General features: G+C 41.7%; 1 non-coding gene across 1 annotated transcript; it reads right to left on the bottom strand.

Moving 5' to 3' along the window:
* Window positions 1–5,443: 5,443 nt before the first annotated feature.
* LOC145641257 (small nucleolar RNA R71) lies at window positions 5,444–5,549 on the bottom strand. Its single transcript, XR_014115312.1, has one exon. It is a non-coding gene; the product is annotated as a small nucleolar RNA R71 (small nucleolar RNA).
* Window positions 5,550–22,364: the final 16,815 nt, after the last annotated feature.

A 22,364-nucleotide genomic window follows, 5' to 3' on the forward strand; every position in this document is an offset into this window, starting at 1 on the left:
AAAATGAAAAAATAATAAATAATAAATAAATAATAAGTAATATGTATATACAAGCATGTCTAAATAATGAGTCTATATAAAGGCAAAGTTCTATACAAAGTCAAAATAAAATGAAAGGCACGGGAATAAACTACGGCGCCGGGGGACGTACACCTATCATCTCATAAAACTGCGCCGAACGAGGAGTAACTTCTCCACTAGCTCTAGCTCCCGTCTCCTCGGGAGGTGGAAAACATAGCACAGGACCCGTCCACCCAAGATCAACCTGAGGCTAAGGTTGCGGAGGCTGCTGCGATAACAAGCCAACCTTGTACATCCCGCCACCTCTAAAAGCCGAGATAGCCTTTCCCTAGCCTACCGGCGCAACATGTGCATCGTCAGATGAATAGCCTGAGCCCTCTACCGCCTCGGTGCAAGAAGCCTCAGAACGACCGCCTCGACCACCAGAACCAGTGCGGCGACGTTTCGAGCTAGACCTCGCCGACTCCCTCCGCACCTTGTGACTCGTACAGGTACGAGATGGAATGGGCTGACCCTGCAAAAAAATTAAAATCAGAAACGTGCAAAATAGAAGCAGTAATGCAAAAACGTAAGAAGGGATACTACCTCCTGGACGGCGTCGTCACGACAACATGTAGCCACGTTCCTCATCCGAACGAGCTGGCTCTGGAAGGCATCTATGCACCGTGCCATCACCGTGACCACCTCGCGCGAGAATTGCCAAGAAAATAAAGTCAGTAAACATGCATAACATATATGGACAAAAGTTGCAAATAACTAAGCTTACCCGAGTTTGATGGCGAGGGATCGGCCGCTCCACGAAGCGCTTTCCCTCATTAGCTGGAGGAATCATCTCCTTAATACGCCCGTATGTCCCCTGATAATGAATAGACATACAAGGTGGCACGAACTCAGTAGGTTCAACCTGACAAAAGAAAATTGAAGTCAGTAAAACATTACTTGGGGGCTACTTAACGAAAGGTAAAAGTTGAACATCATACCGCCACCTCCTAAGCCAGCACAAGGACTAGAGCTAACAACGGAGTAGCTCCTCCTCATAGCACCGCCCAGGGATTGTATAAGATTGCCAAGGGGTACCAGCTCTCTCTGACATGCTCACTAACCTCGCGGCGTTGAACATGTGACGCAGTGGAGGAGCAAGAACGACAAAGGTGTCCGAGGAATGCTGAATAGCAACCCTCTCTCCAAGATATGCGATCGCTCCATACGTCCACAAGAAATAGCAGCGCTTAATAATATACTGCGCGGCTATCCTAGGGACAACCAAGCCGACCCACGACCGGTACAACACGTCAAGCTCCTTCAAAGAACGCCTATCAGATAAGAATCTATCAAAGGTAATGCAAAGTACCCAAATATACAAAGAATCATACAGAGATGATCCAATCTCGGATGTGAGCAGTGGACATCCCAGCACGACGGCTTCCCCAGGAAGCACTCACTGGAAACCCGTGCGGCGATGGTCTCGCCGGCACAACCGAGGTAAAATACTCGTAGTACCAGATCTACAAAAGGAAAAAATCATCAGCAAGTGCTAATCAAAGCTTAGAGCTAAACTTTATGGGAGATAAAGTATACCTTTACAACCCTCCAAAAGCCAGATAGAGCGACGTTCCCCGTGAAGGACTGGTGTCGACACGAGTCTCGAAACGCTCGGATGAAGTCAGCGTAGGCCAAGCTGCTCCAATCATAAGTCCCGATCAAGTGTAGATCAAGGACTTCAGGAAGGTAGTAAAGCAGCACTCTACTACCCTTGTCACGGGAGAACTTCCCTGATAGCAAGATAAGTACAAAGATGCTCACCCGTTGCTCTCGGGTGGTTGCATCGTCATCAAAAGCCGCTGCAAGAGTCGAACGGCGAATCCCCTTCACGCTGAACTGGGTCGACTCTACCTAAGCACGAGCCCGAACAGTAATCGGACCCAAGAGCTCCTCGACCTGGGCAGAGAAGACGCTGATCTCGTTGTCAAACGCCAACGCAACAAAGCTGAACTCCAGTCCCGTAATGAGACTGAAGTCGGTCGGGGTGATCATCATCTCACCCCAAGGAAAGTGGAAAGTGTTGGTGGTGTCCCAAAAGAACTCCACCTAAGCTCGAACCACATGGTGACCCCCGTTAGAGGCAATCATAGCCTCTGAGGTCTCGTAAAGCGTAGTCAATCCGCAAGACTCCCATAGAAGTCTCGCCTTGTCGTCATTGCAGATGTACATCTTGTACAGGTCGCTCAAAATATCGCAACCTAAACCATGGCAGCGCGTCCTACCAACAGTGATACCCTGTCGCACCCTCTCAGAAATATGGTGAATAGGAGAGAAGTACAGAGTCCGCTCATCCCACTCAGGGAGCTAGCCGAGAGAAGTGGACGGATCAACATCGTCCTCTAAGGGCTCGTGCTCCCGTTGAACGTATTGGGACCGTGAACCCAAACCTCGCTGTCTAACCATGCTACATTGTGCAAAATTATCATAAATTAAGGTTCTATGGTTCGCCTAGCCGCATGGTACTATGTTCGCAAAAAAAAAAAAAGATCAAGCATATACGACATTTTTCAAGCATTCAAACAATTTCTTGCAATACTATAGTAATTATTGTGACAAATTGGACAAGAATTGCTAGCAAAAACATCAAGAGCAAGCCACATTGTCTTCCCAACCTTAAGAGGTCCAATAATGGTGATTTGTTCGTTTCTTCACCAAATTGAGTAAAACAAGTCTCAAATTACTCCCAAGACAATATATAAACATAATCAAGCAATTTCATAGTATAAAATTTGACAAACAAAGAGAATTAAGCAATTTAAGTTTCGAATTTTCAAGAAATTCGTGAACAAATACATGCAAAATTCATTAGAACCGGGTTGAGTTTGAAGAAAACTTACATAGATCGTGAAAATGGATGGAATAAGCTTTGATTTGCAACAAATTTGAGCGAATTCTGTGGAGAAACGAGCAAGAACGAGCCAAATGAAGTTCTGAGCGAATTCTCGAGCAAAACACGAGCAACAACAGCGGAAATGAAGAGAAGGGTATTTATGGAAAACCCGACTCTAGCGCCAAGCGACAGAACTTAGCGCCTGGCGCTACAACCAATTATGCGGCGCTAGCGTTATTTCAGTGGCGCCAGACTGTCTAGCCAATGAGTGCGGTTATTCCAAGATCTGCAATATATTTTGGGTTCCCTGAGATGAGTGGCATGTATGCCACTCTTTTATCCTTTTTCTATAAGGATTCTCCCCTCATTTGCACTTGTTTGGCCCTTTTTCTAAGAATTTTTACTTAGTTTTGCTTCCTCTTTTCTTTCTCCTTTATCTTCCCTTTTCTTAGTCTTCTCGCTTTGTTCTTATTGTGATTTTCATGCTTATACTTTGTAGGAACCATCGGGATTTTCAAGAGGAGGAAGCTAAGCTCAAGGGAAGCTGGAGGAAGTATGATTCAGAAGAGGTTCGGCCGAACCTCCTGAAGGTGTGGCCGAACCAAGGTGAGGCCAAACCTGCTCAGTGGTTCGGCCGAACGTCGAGGCAGGGACAAGATGAAATTTGGCAGTTTTGCAGGAGTGGCCGATCCACAAGAGTTCGACCAGACCAGGATCAGGGAGGTTCGACCGAACCTACCCATGGTTCGGCCAAACATACCCAGTAGTCCGGCCGAACCTACCGTGTAGTCCGGCCGAACCTTCCCATTGTTCGGTCGGACCTCTCCTTTTATCAGTTGGCTCTGTACGGACTATATAAGTCCCATCTTAGAACGTTTTGAAGATTAGATTAACTTAGTTTTAATTTTTCTACATTTTTAGCTTAATCTAGAGAGAGAAAGTGTGGTTTTCTTCATTGATGAACTTGGATTTTGAAGAAGGAGTTTGTTCAATCTTTGTAGACCTTCATCTTCAATTAATGAGCAATCTCTTACTCTTTCTCTTTACCTTTATTTTTGATTTTGCTTATTTGCTTGGATTTTTCTTCTTTGCTTATTAATCATGTTGATGCTTATTTATTTGATGATTGATATTGTTTTCAATATGATTTGTGACTAGTCATCTAGCCAAGGGTGTGGGGATGGTGTAGTTGCTAATTGTTCATGCTTATAATGTTGGGGTTATGTTAATGGTGATTAAAGTCTTTGCATGCTTGATATTCTTTGGTCTTCTTGCAAGTGCACATTGTTACTTGATCAAAGATGAGTCTTTGCTAACAAGTAACGGAAGTTGACTTAGTTGAGATTAATTACTATCGATAATTCTTTGTTGGCACCTTCTAATATATGGTTCGAATATGGAAACATAGAGGCTATGTTAGGAGAAGCCAATTAACCCTGGAAGGTCGTTAGATTGGACCCATTTACTTTGGTATTCATGCGTGTTTAGTTTACCATTGATATGCTACTTTGTTATTGCATGATCAAGCATCAACTTCACCTACCCATTTCCCTTGGTGCCTAGCTATATTAATTTTAATCCATTTCGTTCTTAGTTTAACCTTTTAGTTATTCACACTTCTTGTTCCAAGATAGCTTAGACCTTAGGTAATGAATGCAGTGCTTAAGCATTTCTCCCTGTGGTTCGACCCCTCTATTTACCCTATACACGTATTAGGTTAGTAGATCGTTATAAATTCATTTGATTTAGGTGTAGTCGCTCAACGACACGATTATTGCCTTGTCAAATTGGCGCCATTGCTGGGGTGACGGCTTCCATTGCTATTTCATTGCTTGTTTGAGACTATCTCATGTTTATTTGTTAGTGTTTGCTACTTTTGTTACTTGTCAGTGCTTACGTTCTTCTTAGCTTTGTTGTATGAACAGAGGACGAACCCGCTCAAGATCTTTGATTCCCATCGATCCAGAGCTAGAGAGGTCTTTGTCCCTACTTCGAAGAGAAGCAAGAGCAAGGAGTAGAAATTCCCACACTCTAAGGAGAGGAGTAAGAGAATTAGAAGATACTCCACCCTCTTCACCCTCAAGTGAAGAATTAGATAGCCCTAAATCATCTTCGAGTTCATAAATCAACCCTTTCTCAACCTATAAGTTTGAGAGTGAAGAAGGTTCTAAAATGGGAGAGAATACGCCTTTGAGTCGTCTTGGGGCCCTCGAATCTTTTAGAGCGCAAAGTGGGATCCTAACTCCTACTACTCAAGCCAACAATTTCGAGATCAAGCCTAATTTGATTGCCTTGATTGAGAGGAAACAATTATCGGGTGGAAAGTTTGAGAGTCCTCATGAGCACCTAAAAGAGTTTGAGAAATTTTGTGACACAATAAAGGCCAATGGAGTGACTCAAGAATATATTCGCCTCAAAATGTTTCCATTTTCGCTAATTGGGAGAGGTCTAGAATGGCTAGAGAAGGAGGTGCCCCCTAATTCTCTTACAACATAGGACCAAGTGCTACGGCTTTCTTGAGGAGGTTTTATAACCATAGGAAGACCGTCGAGGCTCGGTCTTTGATTCAAGGTTTTCGCCAAAAGAGTGGTGAGTCTCTAAGTGCGGCATGGGAACGATACAAAGAGCTTCAACGTCAATGCCCACACCATGGGATACCCAAGTATTAACTCATTCACACTTTATATGGAGGTCTCACACCTCAAGGAAGAACAAGCCTAGACGCCGCGGCCGGTGGTCCAATCATGAACAAAGGAGAGCATGAAGTGGAGTGTATTATAGAGGAGGCCGCAAAGCACTATGATGATTGGTACGAAGGAGAAAGGGATGTTACTTCTAGCAAGGGTGTTTATGCATTGGAGCAAGCCAACGCAATCAACAACCTTTCTACCCAAATCTCCAAAATGACAAAGCAAATGGATGAATTGATGAAATAAAGGTCCAACCCTCATGGTAATACCTCCCCTTAAACCAAGGGAGGCAATGGTATGCATACTTCCTCCCCCTTTTCTTACAATAAAATGCCCTAAGGATGCATGTTTTGTTCTAATTGTGAAACCTATGATCATGATACCTCTCATTGTGTATATGCTTGTGAAGTTCAACCCCCTTCCCATGATCATGATGGTAGTATGGAAAATGTCAATGCTATGAATTTTGCTCATAGAATGGGAAATGTAGGAAACTTGAGGCCAAACTCCAATCAAATGGGGAATTGGAATCAAGGTGGAAACCGTGGTTGGACCAAAGTGGTGGTGGTTATGATAACCAATACCATAGTGGGGGAGGCCCTTCCAATTTCAATGGAAGAGGCTACTCTAACCAAAGGGGGTATGGTAATCAAAACCAACTACCTAATTCCCAATACCATGACCATCAAAATCAAAATTTTGGTGACCAAGTTAACATGGGAAATAATCAACAAAGCAATGTTCCTAACCAAGGCACCGGAGGCAATATGGGCCAATTTGTTTCTATCTATGCCCAAACTAATAGGCCTCCGGGTTTCCATCAACCCCAACTTCCTCCACCTCAACAACCTCTTCAACTTGAAGCCCCTCCAATCGATCCCGTGATGGCTAAATTAGATGCTCTTTTGAAAATGCGTGAGGAGGATCAAAAGAAACATGAAGAGGCCCAAAAACAAACCAATGCTCATATGAAAATGCTTGAGACCCAAATTTCTCAACTTGCATCTAATTCATCCCCTTCTTCTTCTTCTTCTCATATCCCAAGTCAAGGAGTCAACCCAAAACCTTTGTATGCCGTGACAACTAGGAGTGGGAAGGTAGTAGGGAGTGACCCTTTAATTGAGGAAGAACCCCAAGAAGAGGTGGAGTTAGAGAATGAGGGTGAAAAACCCAATGATCCATTGAGTGTTGAAAAGGAAAAACATGTTTAGGTGCCCAAGGAAAAAGAAGCCACCCCCTTGCCCCTAAATTGCCAACCTAGAGAGGAGAAGCTACCCTTTCCACAACGATTTGTGAGAGCTAAACTTGATGCCCAACTTCGGAAGTTTTTGGAAGTCATTAAGAATTTGCATATTTCCGTCCCTTTTGTTGATGCTATGAAGCAAATGCCCCACTATTTCAAATTTTTGAAAGATATTTTAAGTGGGAGAACGGAGTGTGAGACGGTGAGTTTGACCGCCAATTGTAGTGCAATTCTTTCCAACAAACTACCTACCAAATTGAAAGATCCGGGTAACTTTTCCATCCCTTATTCTATCAATGGCATTGAATTTGATAAAGCCTTGTGTAATTTAGGAGCAAGTGTGAGTCTCATGCCCTTTTCCGTCTACCAAAAGCTTAGTGTAGGAACCCTCTCTCCCACTAACATTACTCTCCAACTAGCAGACCGTTCCGTTATGTTCCCCATGGGCAAAGTTGAGGACATTCCCCTTAGGGTAGGAAAGTTCACATTCCCCGTGGATTTCTATGTGCTAGAGATGGATGAGGATGAGAGGATTCCTATAATTTTGGGTAGGCCATTTCTAGCTACTTCTAGAGCTATCATCGATGTGAAGGAGGGGAAGATATCCTTGAAAATTGACAATGATTCTATTGAGTTTGATTTGAATAATGTCATGCAACAACCCTCCTCAAGTGGTGAATGCTTTAGGGTAGCTGTTCTTGATACCGTTCTTAATGAATTTTCTCGCTCCCACTTGCATGCTACTAATGATCCTCTTGAAAGTGTGTTGTTGAATGAATCGAAGATAGGTACTCACAAAGAAGACATACAATTCTATGAGGATTTGCTTGAGGAAAGCAAGAAGGAGTGCAAGGGCACGAGCATGGAAGAAGAGGCTCCTTACATTCATGACCTCTTTCAAGTTGAAGAAAGAGAAGAGAGCCCAAATGGTAAGGGAGAACCAAAGGTAGACTTGAAACCTCTACCTTTGGGCTTGAGGTATGCATTTCTTGGTCCCGATGAGTCTTTCCCCGTGATTGTAAATTCTAACCTAACGGAGGAGCAAACCTCCCTCTTGATCAATGTTTTGAGAAAACACAAGAAAGCTTTGGGTTATACCATTGATGATATCAAAGGTATTAGTCCATCTTTATGTATGCACAAAATTGATCTAGAGGGAGATGCCAAACCCAATAGGCAAAGGCAAAGAAAGCTTAACCCTTCCATGCAAGAGGTTGTGCGGAAGGAAGTGGCTAAGCTTCTTGATGCGGGAATTATTATAGTGATTAGGTATCTCCCGTGCAAGTTATGCATAAAAAAGGGGGCATGACGGTAGTGAAAAATGATCATGATCAACTAGTACCCACTAGAATTGTTACCGGTTGGCGCATGTGTATTGACTATCTCCAACTTAACACAAGTACATGCAAAGATCATTTTCCACTACCGTTCATTGATCAAATGTTGGAAAGGCTTACAAATCATTCCTTCTATTGTTTCCTTGATGGTTACTCGGGATTTTTCCAAATCCCGATTGACCCCAAGGATCAAGAGAAGACGACTTTCACATGCCCCTACGGTACTTATGCATATCGTAGGATGCCTTTCGGGCTTTGTAATGCCCCCGCAACATTCCAACGTTGCATGATGTCCATTTTTAGTGATATGATTGAGGATGAGATAGAAGTCTTCATGGATGACTTCTCCGTTGGAGGAGCCACCTATGAAGATTGTCTATCTAATTTATCTCGTTTCTTAGAAAGGTGTGAGAGGGCTAACCTCGTGTTGAATTTGGAAAAGTGCCACTTTATGGTGGAAAGTGGATTTGTTCTTTGGCACAAAATTTCCCATGCCGGCATTGAGGTTGATAGAGCCAAGGTTGAGGTCATCAAAAAACTTCCTCCTCCCACCAACGTGAGGGAAGTGAGGTCTTTTCTTGGCCATGCGAGGTTCTATCGGCGCTTTATAAAAGATTTTTCAATAATCGCTAAGCCTCTCACATCCCTATTGCAACAAGATAAGGAGTTTGTGTTTGATGATGCTTGTCATAAGTCCTTTTGTAGGTTGAAAGAAGCCCTTTGCACCGCTCCTATTGTCCAAGGTCTGGATTGGTCTCTTTCATTTGAGCTCATGTGCGATGCAAGCGACGAGGCCATTGGATTGGTTCTTGGACAACGAAAGGATGGGAAACTTCATGTCATACATTATTTGTCTAAAACTCTCAATGATGCCCAACGAAACTACACAACTACCGAGAAGGAGTTCCTAGCAGTTATCCATTCATTCGAGAAGTTTAGAACCTACCTCATTGATTCTAAGACAATTGTGTATACCGACCACTCGGCTCTCAAATATTTGATAGAGAAGAAGGAAGCTAAACCAAGGTTGTTGAGATGGGTTTTAGTCCTCTAAGACTTCGATGATGAGATCAGATACAAGAAGGGAGCCAAGAATGTGGTGGCGGATCACCTCTCAAGGTTGGGCGGTGCAAGGTTTGAAGATGATGGCTTGCCAATAGAGAAAGCTCTAAGAGATGATGTGCTATATGTCCTTAAAGTGAAATCGGAGCCGTGGTATGCGAATATTGTGAATTACTTAGCTTGTAGTGCCATACCGCCAGATTTCACTTCGCAACAACGTCGAAAACTCAAGCACGAGGCCAAGAGACACATTTGGGATGATCCCATTTTATTGAAAAGAGGGTCGATGGTTTGTTGAGGAGATGCGTCCCCAACGAAGAGGTTCAAAGTGTTCTCCATATGTGCCACTCTTCTCCTTTAGGTGGGCAATGAGTGCTTAAAAGACCGCCTCAAAGGTCCTTCAATCTATGCTCTTTTGGCCTTCTCTATTCAAGGATGCTTGAATATTTGTCTAGACTTGTGATAGATGTCAACGGATGGGGAATATTTCTAGAAGGGATGAAATGCCGCAAAACCCCATCCTTGAGCTTGAAGTTTTTGATGTGTGGGTTATAGACTTCATGGGCCCTTTCATTTCTTCACATGGGAACAAGTGTATTTTGGTCGCCGTTGACTATGTGTCTAAGTGGGCGGAGGCCGTGGCTTCTCCAATGAATGACTCTAAGGTGGTGGTCAATCTTTTCAAGAAAGTGATCTTCCCATGATTTGGTTTTCCAAGAGCAATAATTAGTGATGGGGGATCGCATTTCAAGCACCACACCTTCGTTCGACTACTTGATAAGTATGGGGTGTCTCACAAGCGAGGGCTTGCTTACCACCCTCAAACGAGTGGTCAAGCGGAGGTCACTAATAGAGAGCTCAAGGTGATTTTGGAGAAGACGGTTTCTAGGACAAGAAAGGATTGGTCCTCCAAACTCATTGATTCACTATGGGCTTATAGGACCGCCTTCAAAAACTCCAATAGGGACCACTCCCTACAAGCTTGTCTATGGGAAAAATTGTCATTTGCCCGTGGAGATGGAGCATCGAACGCATTGGGAAAACAAGCAAATCAACTTTGATCTCCACAGTGTGGGTGAGAAAAGGCTTCTAGAGCTACATGAGTTATAGGAGTTGAGGATGAATTCCTACGATAGCACAAGCATGTATAAGGCGCGGACTAAAGCTTGGCACGATGCTCAAATTGTCAAGAAGGAATTCGTCAAAGGCCAAAAAGTCCTCCTATTCAACTCCCGCTTGAAGCTTTTCCCGGGCAAACTTAGGTCAAGGTGGAGTGGGCCGTACATTGTCACGGAAGTGTTTCCATATGGAGCCTACGAAATCTCCCAAGACGGCCACTCACCTTTCAAAGTCAACGGTCACCGTCTCAAGCTCTATTATGAAGGATTCCTAAGTGATGAACCGATTTTTGTGACACTTCTTGATGTGCATCGTCAATTCGACCCTCCTTGATCAACTCAAGGAACGTCGAGCTAACGACGTTAACCAAAAGCGCTTCCGGGAGGCAACCCGAGTTTCTAACCCTTTTCTACTTGTTCTTTTCATGTTGCTTCTATTTTTCCATCTACAACTTTGGATTGTTGGGATTTATGAGTTTGATTTTGTTTGGGTTTTTGATATGATTTGCATCTAGCATGATTGTATGGTGTTTAGATGGGTGGTAAGGACTATTTTTACTTGTGCGATTCTTTATGGGAGTTTGGCGGAACCACTTTATGTTCGGCCACTACAGCATTTTCAAGGATTTATGGCAACACTCTGCCAAGAATTCAATTTTGCATTCTGGCAGAAGGTTCGACCGAACCTAATGATGGTTCTAACGAACTTATACTGTAGTTCGGCCGAACTGTCCTGGGTTCGGTCACTCCTCAATTTTTAGAAAATTTCAGCAACATTCTGCCAGAATTTGCAAACATGAAGTTTCAGCATAGGTTCGATCGAACCCCTGGGAGGTTCGACCGAACATGCTCTGTAGTTCGACCGAACTCTCTCCAGGTTCGATCACTCCTCTATTTTTGCGAATTTGCTGGAACTTTCTGCCCGGATTTTAGAAAAATGAGTTTTGGCCATGGTTCGACCGAACCAAAGGCAAGTTCGACCAAACTTTCACTGTGGTTCGACCGAACATACCCTTGGTTCGGCCGAACCATTCTTCAGATTTGAAAAAAAAATGCTGCCGCCATAAGTTTTACGCTGCTGTATTTTCGTGACCCTCATTCACATTTTCGTCACCTACCCCTTTCTCCTCCTTCTCACTCTAAACCTCCATTACACCTCCCCTTACAACCTCAAATTTCCATCAAAATCACTCCAATCTTCACCCTTTCTCACTTATTTTCCATCCTCTACTCAATTTCTACAATCTCCACCAAAAATTCCTCACAAAAAACCCACTTTTCATTTTCCCCAATTTCAAGGGTTTAAGTGCTTTGGTGTTTTTGAGTTTTTACTTGCTTCCAATCAATTGTGGTATGTTTTTCCTAGCTTTTGCAAGTTTATTTCTTCAATTTCTCATAGTTTTACCATGTTTTACATATTTAAGTATGAATTGTGGTATTCTTGAAATTGTTAGTAATAACTTGTTTGATTCATGTGGTTCTTTGGACTGACTTGTTGCAATTGATTGGTTGTTGATAGTAGAACATGTTGTTATGATGATTATGCATGTTTGCCTTGGTTTTATTTTGATCTCAATGTCTTTGCTTAAGATTGTTGATTTCATACTAGGGTGTTCATGTTACCATTTTATGATTGGGAAATGCATGAGTTGGATGATGTTGGAGATTGTTATTCATTGTTTTGGTTTGATTTTGATGGTTTGATGAATGGATATCATGAAAATTAGGGGACATCATGCCAAATTTCACCTAGACTTTGTTAGGACTAATATAGGAATGACATAGGAATTCTTATTCAAACCTTGGTTCGAATGTATTCATGCATGCCTTGAATTGTATACTCTCATGCATACACTTTTACCTTGGCTAGCTACTTGGCTTCTTATGTCATTTCTTATCAATTTGTTCTAATGATATGCTCTTAGTGAATTTGTAGAATCAAAATGTTCGGCAAGGGAAAAGGAAAGTCAAAGAGGAAGAGAGTGGGAGAATCTTCAGGACCACAATTCCCAGCTCCTCCCGGCATCAATGATCATGGCATTATTGCTTCGGACGAGCAATTTTGGCCCATCTTTGAGTCACTCGTCAAGCGTCCGATTCGGTCTACAAGATTATTTTGCCCCCAAACTTTGAGGAAGCTGGGAATATTGGATGAGGTGGTAAGGTTGGCTCAAAACTTTGGATGGGGTGACTTCATTCACCTCCACGCTCACACTTACGAGTGTGTGGCTTTTGAATTCCTTGCCTCTCTTCGCAAGGATGTTTTTGAGCCGGAAGATGTCGATGAGGATCCTCAACTCATGATTCACTTCAGAATGTTCAACGAGGATCACTCTTTAACGGAAAGTGATCTAAATGAGATCTTCATTTTTGCATGCCACCGGCCTTGATCACCCGTCCGAAATGACCTCCTCTCATCACATTCCTTACAACGAGCAAGAGTGGTGGAGGAGTATCACCAACAAGGATAGGTTTCAAACCAATACCTCAAAGGTCAACAAAATCATTCATATATCCTTGAGGTATTTTGTACGGCTTCTCCAATATGCCGTGTTCTTCAAATCCAACCTCAGCTCCATGGTTAAAGACGAGGTTGCTTGCCTATTCTTGGCCGATAATCCTCAACGGCTTAAATTTCAATGCTCCTCCACCTTCATCCAACGGCTCTTGGATACTAGGGATAACCGTCTCGGTGATGACATCTTTATGGGTTGCATGATTACTATCATTGCTCTTTCTTTGAAGATTGGAGCATATAAAGATCAAATTGAATTTCTCCCACCCGTGCACCAAACCTGAGAAGAGCTCAACGACGAGTTCCCTCCCTATGCTCTTTCCATAAGCGCCCTCTGTCACAATCGCTTCCTCAACTACACTACTAGCAAGCGCCGATTCATCCTCTTGGTCGATAAGGAGATCGAATGGTGTGTCCTCCCGGACCCCGACCTCACTACGGTGGACCACTCCGCTCCTCTCAAATGGAAGATCCCTCAGCAAAACATCCCCAATGAGTTGAGGCGAACTAGAGTCTGGGGTGGAGTTACTCAACCTCCGTCGGTCCTCCATGAGGAGCAAATCATTCCCCCCCTTAGCGGGGGAGGTGAGGCATCTTCTTCTTCTTCCATTCCTCCTTTTGATTTCAATGCCCTTCGTAGTACCCTCGATGATATCCGTCGAGACAATCAAGATTCAATTGAGCAATGGGGGTACCACGCGAGGGCTAATTATGACAATCTTGTGCAAGCGGGAATTCAAGCGCCCTATGTGAACTACCCTTACCACCCTCCTCAAGAGGGTCCGGTCAATCATTGTGGACCCTATGACCCTCAACACCCCACCCCCCTTGCTACGCCTATTGGGAAGGTCCTATCGACCCTACCCAACGGGTTGGCACCCTCCCATACGACCCCTATCGTCTTGGTGGGTGTGATCCGGCTTATGACCCCGCATCCACATCCACCCCCGCTTCTTTTGATGGTGGTTGGGGTGCCCAAGAGTGGCCCTATGAGCACTTTAACCAACCCTTCCACCCTTTCATGGACACTCCCGGGTTTGATCTTGATAACCCCCCTCAACCTAGGGGGCGAGGAGATGATAACCAGTGATGAGGGTTCTTTTCCCTCCCCCCCCGATCTTCTCGCTTGTAACTTTTGCTCGGGACGAGCAAAAGAATAGTGTGGGGGAGGATGTCCTTTTGGTTGGTTGAAGTGTACATAGGAAGGTAGAGTGGTAGGGTAGTTGCTTGCACATAAGGAGGATAGTGAGGATAGTGGCCTTGTGGTATTGATGTGGCGTTGTGATGTTGGTGATGATGTTGGTGATGTTGTGATGGTGATGTTGTGATGGTGATGTGATGAGATGGTGATGTTGTGATGATATTAATGTGGTGATGTGATGATGATGATGATGTTTTATGATTATTTTTGCTGATTTCTGATGATTTTGTTTGATGATTCCTGAGTTTTTGTAGGTGGAGATGCTCCCGAGAGAAAAATCTAAATTTCCCGAAAATCCAAATCCCCTTAATTCAAACTTTGTAGATAGCTTTTTATTTATTTATTTTCTTCTTTTTGTTTATTTCTTTAGTCTTTTTCTTTGTTTTCTAACCTTTTCTTGTTTTGTTGTAGTTTCTTTTGTTTGGCTCATCTTTATTGAAGCTTGAAGCGGAGATGTAGGACGTTAAGGATCAACAGTATCTCCCTTGGTGAGATTTGATATATTACCTTGGCTTATATTTCAAGCGGCATTCGGTGAGACCTTTCCTCTCTTTCTTTTTCTTTTTCTTTGAGTGTTTAGTTTAGGAAGAGTTGAATGGTTCGAGGTTGATTGATTTTGGTTCCAAGGAACCTGGGATCGTTGTTGTTGATATCAACGATCACTTGTATGTCGATTGGGATTTATTTGATTTACATGCCTCGATTATGAACCTTTTTAATTTCTTCCTCCTTTTTGTGTGTTTTTTTTCTTTCTTGTTCTCTTTTGTGTACCAAGCATGACTATGGCAAGTTGAAATATTTTTGATGTGGATTTTCTCATTCATTTGGATACGAGAATTTGTGTGCCTTTTTGATGACATGACTTTGAATGCTTACCTTCCTAGTTGATGAGGGTTTACACAGTTTTAAGAATGCTTAAGGTTGAATTAGACACATTATAAGCTAAGGTAGCCTGGTTTAGAACTTTTCTTTGTTTTCTTTGTGTTTTGTTACAAATTTGGTTTTCATTTTTATATCCACCCACTTGCTAACCAATTTGGGCATCATTCCCCTTTCTTGAACTAGCCATATTACAAACCTATCGGCCTATGTTCTACCAACCCTTGTAGTTAGTGAAGCATTGGCTTTTGAGGTTCGAATTCGAGAGTGTTGGTTTTAGGGCAAGAAAGTTGTGAATATTGGTTCAAGTGAGATTTTGAAAGTTGTTCATGAAAGAAAATATTTGCAAAAATTTTCTGAGGAAGGATGCAACGTATGAAGACCAAAAGAAAAAAAAAGAAAAAAAAAAAGAAGAGAAAAAAATGAATAAAGAAAAAAGAAAGAAAAGTTGAAAAAAAGGAAAGAAAGAGAAAATGATGAGAGAAATGAAGTAATGTTGTGAAAATTTGTATTGAAGGTTGCAATTTGATATTAGGTTCAATTCTTAGGTTGTTCTTGAGAAATGGCCACTCTTTTGCTCCACTTAGGATTTGCCACCAAAATTTTCAAATTAATTCCCAACCTTAACCCCTAGCCATGACATTACAACCTGAGTTAAGACCCTTGGACTTGGAGGAGTGCGGTCAAAGAACGGTGGAGGGAGATAGGTTTCAACCCTATGGAAAGAGTGTGCATAGTTGAGTTGTAGGGATAACTTTATGACTCCACAGAAAATTTCTTTTTCCGGTTCCCTCGAGGAATCATGAGGAGCTAACTTGGGGATGATTTGAAGCTAGTGGAGAGAACGCGGACCGTCTTGGTTGGGGCTAGGGCAAAGGATGAAATCATTAGTTCTCTACGCTTAGCTTAGGTTTGTCTCCTTCAACCATGAGCATCTTAGAACGTGTTCCCCCTCTTTGAGTTGAGAAAAGTAAGCATTCTTTTATTCATGTCCCTATGTTAGAGTCCATTTGGAGCATCTCCCATCGTGAAGCTTGAATGATTTTCTTAACCCTTGTCATATTATACTTGTTGTGTGTGTGTTGTCTTTTTGTTTTAGTATTCCTTGCTTGAGGACAAGCAAAAGGCAAGTGTGGGGGATTTTGATGAGTGGCATGTATGCCACTCTTTTATCCTTTTTCTCTAAGGATTCTCCCCTCATTTGCAATTGTTTGGTCCTTTTTCTAAGCATTTTTACTTAGTTTTGCTTCCTCTTTTCTTTCTCCTTTATCTTCCCTTTTCTTAGTCTTATCGCTTTGTTCTTATTGTGATTTGCATGCTTATGCTTTGTAGGAACCATCGGGATTTTCAAGAGGAGGAAGCTAAGCTCAATGGAAGTTGGAGGAGGTATGATTCAGAAGAGGTTCGGCCGAACCTCCTGAAGGTGTGGCCGAACCAAGGTGTGGCCGAACCTGCTCAGTGGTTCGGCCGAACGTAAAGGCAGGGACAAGATGAAATTTGGCAGTTTTGCAGGAGTGGCTGAACCACATGAGTTCAACCAGACCAGGATCAGGGAGGTTCGACCGAACCTACCCATGGTTCGGCCGAACCTACCCTGTAGTCCGGCCGAACCTTCCCATTGTTCGGTCGGACCTCTCCTTTTATCAGCTGGCTCTGTACGAACTATATAAGTCCCATCTTAGAACGTTTTGAAGATTAGATGAACTTAGTTTTAATTTTTCTACATTTTTAGCTTAATCTAGAGAGAGAAACACTATTAGTCTTCATTGGTAGAGAGAGAAAGTGTGGTTTTCTTCATTGATGTACTTGGATTTTGAAGAAGGAGTTTGTTCAATCCTTTGTAGACCTTCATCTTCAATTAATGAGAAATCTCTTACTCTTTCTCTTTACCTTTATTTTTTATTTTGCTTTGATTTTTCTTCTTTGCTTATTAATCATGTTGATGCTTATTGATTTGATGATTGATATTGTTTTCAATATGATTTGTGAGTAGTCACCTAGCCAAGGGTGTGGGGATGGTGTAGTTGCTAATTGTTCGTGCTTATAATGTTGGGGTTATGTTAATGGTGATTAAAGTCTTTGCATGCTTGATATTCTTTGGTCTTCTTGCAAGTGCACATTGTTAGTTGATCAAAGATGAGTCTTTGCTAACAAGTAACGGAAGTTAACTTAGTTGAGATTCATTTCTATCGATAATTCTTTGTTTGCACCTTCTAATATATGGTTCTAATGTGGAAACATAGAGGCTATGTTAGGAGAAGCCAATTAACCCCGGAAGGCGGTTAGATTGGACCCCTTTACTTCGGTATTCATGCATGTTTAGTTTACCATTGATATGCTACTTTTTTTATTGCATGATCAAGCGTCAACTTCACCTACCCATTTCCCTTGGTGCCTAGCTATATTAATTTTAATCCATTTTGTTCTTAGTTTAACCTTTTAATTATTCACACTTCTTGTTCCGAGATAACTTAGACCCTAGGTAATGAATGCAGTGCTTAAGCATTTCTCCTTGTGGTTCGACCCCTCTATTTACCCTATACACGTATTAGGTCAGTAGAGCGTTATAAATTCATTTGATTTAGGTGTAGTCGCTTAACGACACGATTATTGCCTTGTCACTTTGGTACGCCAGTTAGCCCCTTTAAGAAATTTGACTTGATTTTAGTAATCGGCTTGATTACAATTACATAAAGTGATCGACCTGATGAATGATCGTCTCACTTAGCTTAAAGCACCTAAGAATTGGCTCATTGCAAAGCACCGACATACTGGTTTATTCAGCAAAAGGCACCGACGTATTGGTTCATTCAGCAAAAGGCACCGACATACAGGTTCAAAAGCATCAGAAGCGCCGACGTACTGGCATAATGGAAGCAAAGTTCAAGCGAGCTTTTAAAGATCGACAAGCGTGGGTCTTCGGTAATTTTCCTTGGAATATTATTGCAACAAATGAGGATAGCTTCAAGCAAGGATATCCTCGGCAACGTTCCCTAGCTTGTGGAGAGTTGTCACAAACAACTGAAGGTGATTTCAAGCGAAGTTATCTTCGATTATGTTCCCTTGCTTGCGGAAGATGATCATAAAATGCTAGAAGGTGGTTTCAAGCGAGGCAATCTTCGATGGGGTTCTCTAGCTTGGAGAAGTATATCATGGCGGAATTGGAGGTAGTTACAAGCGTAACAGTCTTTAGGCGGCATTCTCTAGCTTGTAGGAGGTCGTCAAAAATACAGAAATACGGCAATGCGGCAGCAAATTGGTTACTTTCAGAGACGTGTGCTCGACAGTGCAAGATACGCGTTTCTTAACTCTTTTATCTATTTAACTAACGCTAGTTTGCAGGTATCGGCATTGCAAGAGTGGTTTAGGATAGCAGAATGTTCTGAATCATTCTCCGTCCCTATCGATACTTTGACTTTTGTTTTTGAAACTTGTGTTTCTCCAAACTCAGTCAAAGTGGGGGCTTCTGTAGACACCCTTTAGTGTCTCCCCAAAACTAAACCCGATGATGAGTACCTTTCACGTTGAATCGTAATCGAATGAACTGAAAGTGTGGAAAGTCTAGTGTTCCGGATAGTTTTAATTTCTTTTCTTTTCTCTTTGTGTTTGAAAACCTATTTTAAGAAAATAGCCAATCAAGTTTGTTAGGTTCATACCAAGGTTCCTATAATAGTGTAGTAGGATAGGGCTTGAAAAGAGCTTTATTTCCTACGATATATTATAAGCCCGATTCCGATGAATAATGAGGAAGTTATGGTCAAATTACTAAAACTGGGCCCGGTTTGAGCCTTATATGCAGCCCAATGATCTAGAGGAGGGCCTAATATGGATTTATCATTCCTAATGCAATTAGGAATGGTTCTAGTCTTCTAGATTCTTCTAGAAGGTTCTTTTCATTCCTAATTCAATTAGCATTGATAAATTAACTTTTGTTTACTTTTTGGAATATTAATCAGAATAAAAGAGTGTTTCTGAGGAAAATACAATTTTATCCTCCTGTACGGTTACATTTTATCTGAATTTAGAAAACGCGTAAAAAAACTAATTAGCGCCTAACGCCAGCATTATATCCTGGCGCTTGGCGCTAGCGTTAGCGTCGGGCGCTAATTTCGTTTTTTCACGTCAGAACTCTAGTTTATGGCCAAATTACTAAAATTGCCATTTTTAATCATTTACAATCTACAATCATCAACTCTCAAGTTTTCTAATTCTCTGTAAGGTTAAATGATAAGTGACTTTTATGCCACTTTTTAGAGTGTTTATTGAGTCGTTTTTCGGCTTATTTTTCCAATAATTTAACCCTTTTTGTCCTTTATTTCTTTATTCTCTTATTCTCGTCTTTTATCTTGATTTCGAGTATTTAAGTGGTTTTTAATAGTTTTTAGCTTATTTTCTTAATTTATTTAATTTATCTTATTTTCTTTGTTTTTATTTTGATCTCCATGCTTTGGTTTTGTAGGAATTATGCGCCGAAAGAAAGAGGATATCAAGAAGCCAAGTTGTCTGTTGTGCGCGGGGTGCTGTGCGGCTTATGCGCGGGCGCACATGTGAGGCTATGCGGGCGCGCAGCCCTGTCAGAACCCGCACAGCCAGACTGAAGAAACAGAGCAAAACCAGAGAGTTTGCGCGACCCTATGCGCGAGCGCTGTGCGGGCGCACACACCTTTGCGCGGGCGCGCATGACTCATATGCGGGCGCACTTATTTTCCCCGTACCCACAAAGTTGCGGCCGCACACTACGATGAGAGGGCGCACACACATTGTGTGCGGGCGCACATGACTCATGTGCGGGCGCGCACGACTGGGTTTACGATTTATTTGCGCCTTGTTGTCCAAGTCTCTTTCTTTTGGTGGAGCCACATATATATAGACGGGACTCTTTGTAAAAAGGGGGGGGATCTATTATGCTATTTTTTCTTAGTTAGTTTAGGAGAGATTCTCTCTCTTAGGGTTAGATTAGGAGTTTCTCGCTTTAGTTTAGGAGTAGTTTAGAGAGAGAAAGCTTGGATTTTTCATGGAGTTTTTGGGATTTTGAAGAAGCAAATTTGTGGATTTTTCCTCTCATAAATGCAATGAGTCTTCCTAACTTTCTCTCACCTTTTCATTTATTATTGTTTTTGCTTATTTATTTGTTTATTTGAGTAGATTAATTAGTTTAGTGGTTGATTCTTGCTTTTATTATTATTTTACCTTGTTTTCCTTGTTTTTGTTCACCATGTTAGTTTAGGTTTGTTATAGGGAAATGGATGAAGGTTATGTTAATTAGTTTAATGATTGATTGTGGTTAGTATGGAATTGTTTCTTGATTATTGTGTATGGATGATGCTTTTATGGATTAGAATCTTTCTAGCTAATTGATTCTATGTTCTTAATCGTGCTTTCAATCAATTGTGCGAAAGTGAGTTGTTTGAGGGTCTAAATTCTTCCATACCTTTGCTAGGCTAGTTGCACGAGAGTGAATTAGTTTAGTAGGATTATTAACATGCTTAATTGCGCGAGAGTGAGTTAAATGTGTTAATCGTCCTAATTGAGGTCATTTTCATCTAATTGTTTGATGTTGTTGAATGCATTAATGTAATTGGACTCCACTTTCCCTAGTTTTAGTTATTTGCTCTTAGTAGTGTTTAGTTGAACCTTTCTTTACCTCACAAGCTTTCCTAGTAGTCTAATTAGCATAGATTGATACACTTAGTCCTTTTGGGTTCGACCCTTTACTTACCCCTATACTCGTATTAGGGTAGTTTAGGTATTATAAATTGTTAATTTGATTAGGGTTAGTAGACCAACGACCTATTAATTCCCTCGATCAAATTTTGGCGCCGTTGCCGGGGACTAAGGCGTTCATTAGTTTGTGTTGATTAGATTAGCTAGGTTCTTGTATATAATTTGATTTTTGTTTGCTTTTCTGTGTTCTTTGTATAAAAATGGCATGCTTATCTTTTCCTCAATTTGATGGTGAACCCTTTTATGCTTACTTTGTAAGACTAGATGGTTTTCTTAGTTACCATGGGTGTTCTCTTAATGATGCTTGTGATATAGCTTATTGGGGCATAAATGAGTATACTAGGGGAATGGTTGAGGACATGAATAATGGTAGATTTTGTCATTTGTCTATGCATGATGCGTGGGATTTCTTCACATGGCTTGCTAAGGATTCTTTAGATAGAGAATCTCATGTTTCTTACTTTGATTCTCAATGCCAAGATTCTTTTAATTTTTGCATGAATTCTCTTGATACTTCTTATGTGCCTAGTGATAATCCAAGTATGCAAATTGACACCTTTCCCCCTTATGCTCATTTTGATGAGGTTTGTGCTAATTTTGATGATGTGCAATTTGAATTTGATCATGAACCTCAACCCAATAACATTGAAGCCCAAATTCTTTCTCAAATAAAATATCTCACCCAACAACTCCAAGAGCTTCAAGAGGAACAAAAATTGAGAGAAGTGAGGCTTGCCCAAGTGATGAGTGCTTTAGTTGATGTAAATGGATGTGAGGCACCTCATTTGGAGTGTGAGAGTGTTTTTGAGAATGATGTGGGCCAAAGGTGTGAAGTTGAGGGGAGATTTTCTTGTGATGAGAGGATTTTTGAGGGTTTTGATCATTTTCATTCCCCATTTGAGCTTGAATGCCATCCTTCCCCTTATTTACCCCCTTTGAGAGCTTCCCTTGGTGAGGATGTGAGTGAGCCATCTTCAATTTTGAATGAGGGATTTCATGAGGATGATGATGATGAGTTTGAGCAATCAAGAGAGATTGAAAGTCCCTTGAGTGATGGAGGAAGAGTTGTGAATGAAGAAAATATCGATTTTGAGGTTTCCAACCCCCTTCCCCATCTTGATGAGTCTACCTTGCATGTTTGTGACCCTTCTATCCATGAGTCTTTGGACTTATTTGAGGTTATAGCTAGTATGTTCATCGAAGGTGTAACAAATCATTATAGCCTCTTGAAAGAGTTCATTGGCAATGCTTCATGGGAAAGGGATGAATTTGAGAGAAACCTTTATCCTTTCATGCATGGTTTAAAGACTCTAGGCTTCGAGGATCTTGAGGAAGTTGTTGTTCGTCGTTGTGATAGAGAGGAGGATGAGGTTGTTTCTATTGGAGAGTTTTTGTTTGAGGGAGATGAGAGTCAAGAGTGTTCTTTTGGGGATTCAATGATTGATTTTAATGCCCTCATTGGTGATGTGAGGCTTTGTGAGACCATTGTTTCTCCTCCCCTTCCTCATGTCCCTTTCTCAAGGAAATTTGACCACATCCCCTACTATCCTATGTTCCTCCCCTCTTTTGTCTTAGAGCCTATTGAGGACCCTCTCTTGTTTGATGAGACTTTTCCTTCTCATCCTCCCATCATTGAGGAAATGGGTGATTATGCCACCCAAAAAGATTTTGAGGAGGTTTTGCCTTTTTATTCTTTTCCTTA

The sequence above is a fragment of the Chenopodium album genome, chromosome 7 (genome assembly GCF_948465745.1).
Source record: "Chenopodium album chromosome 7, dcCheAlbu1.1, whole genome shotgun sequence".
Taxonomy (NCBI): domain Eukaryota; kingdom Viridiplantae; phylum Streptophyta; class Magnoliopsida; order Caryophyllales; family Amaranthaceae; genus Chenopodium; species Chenopodium album.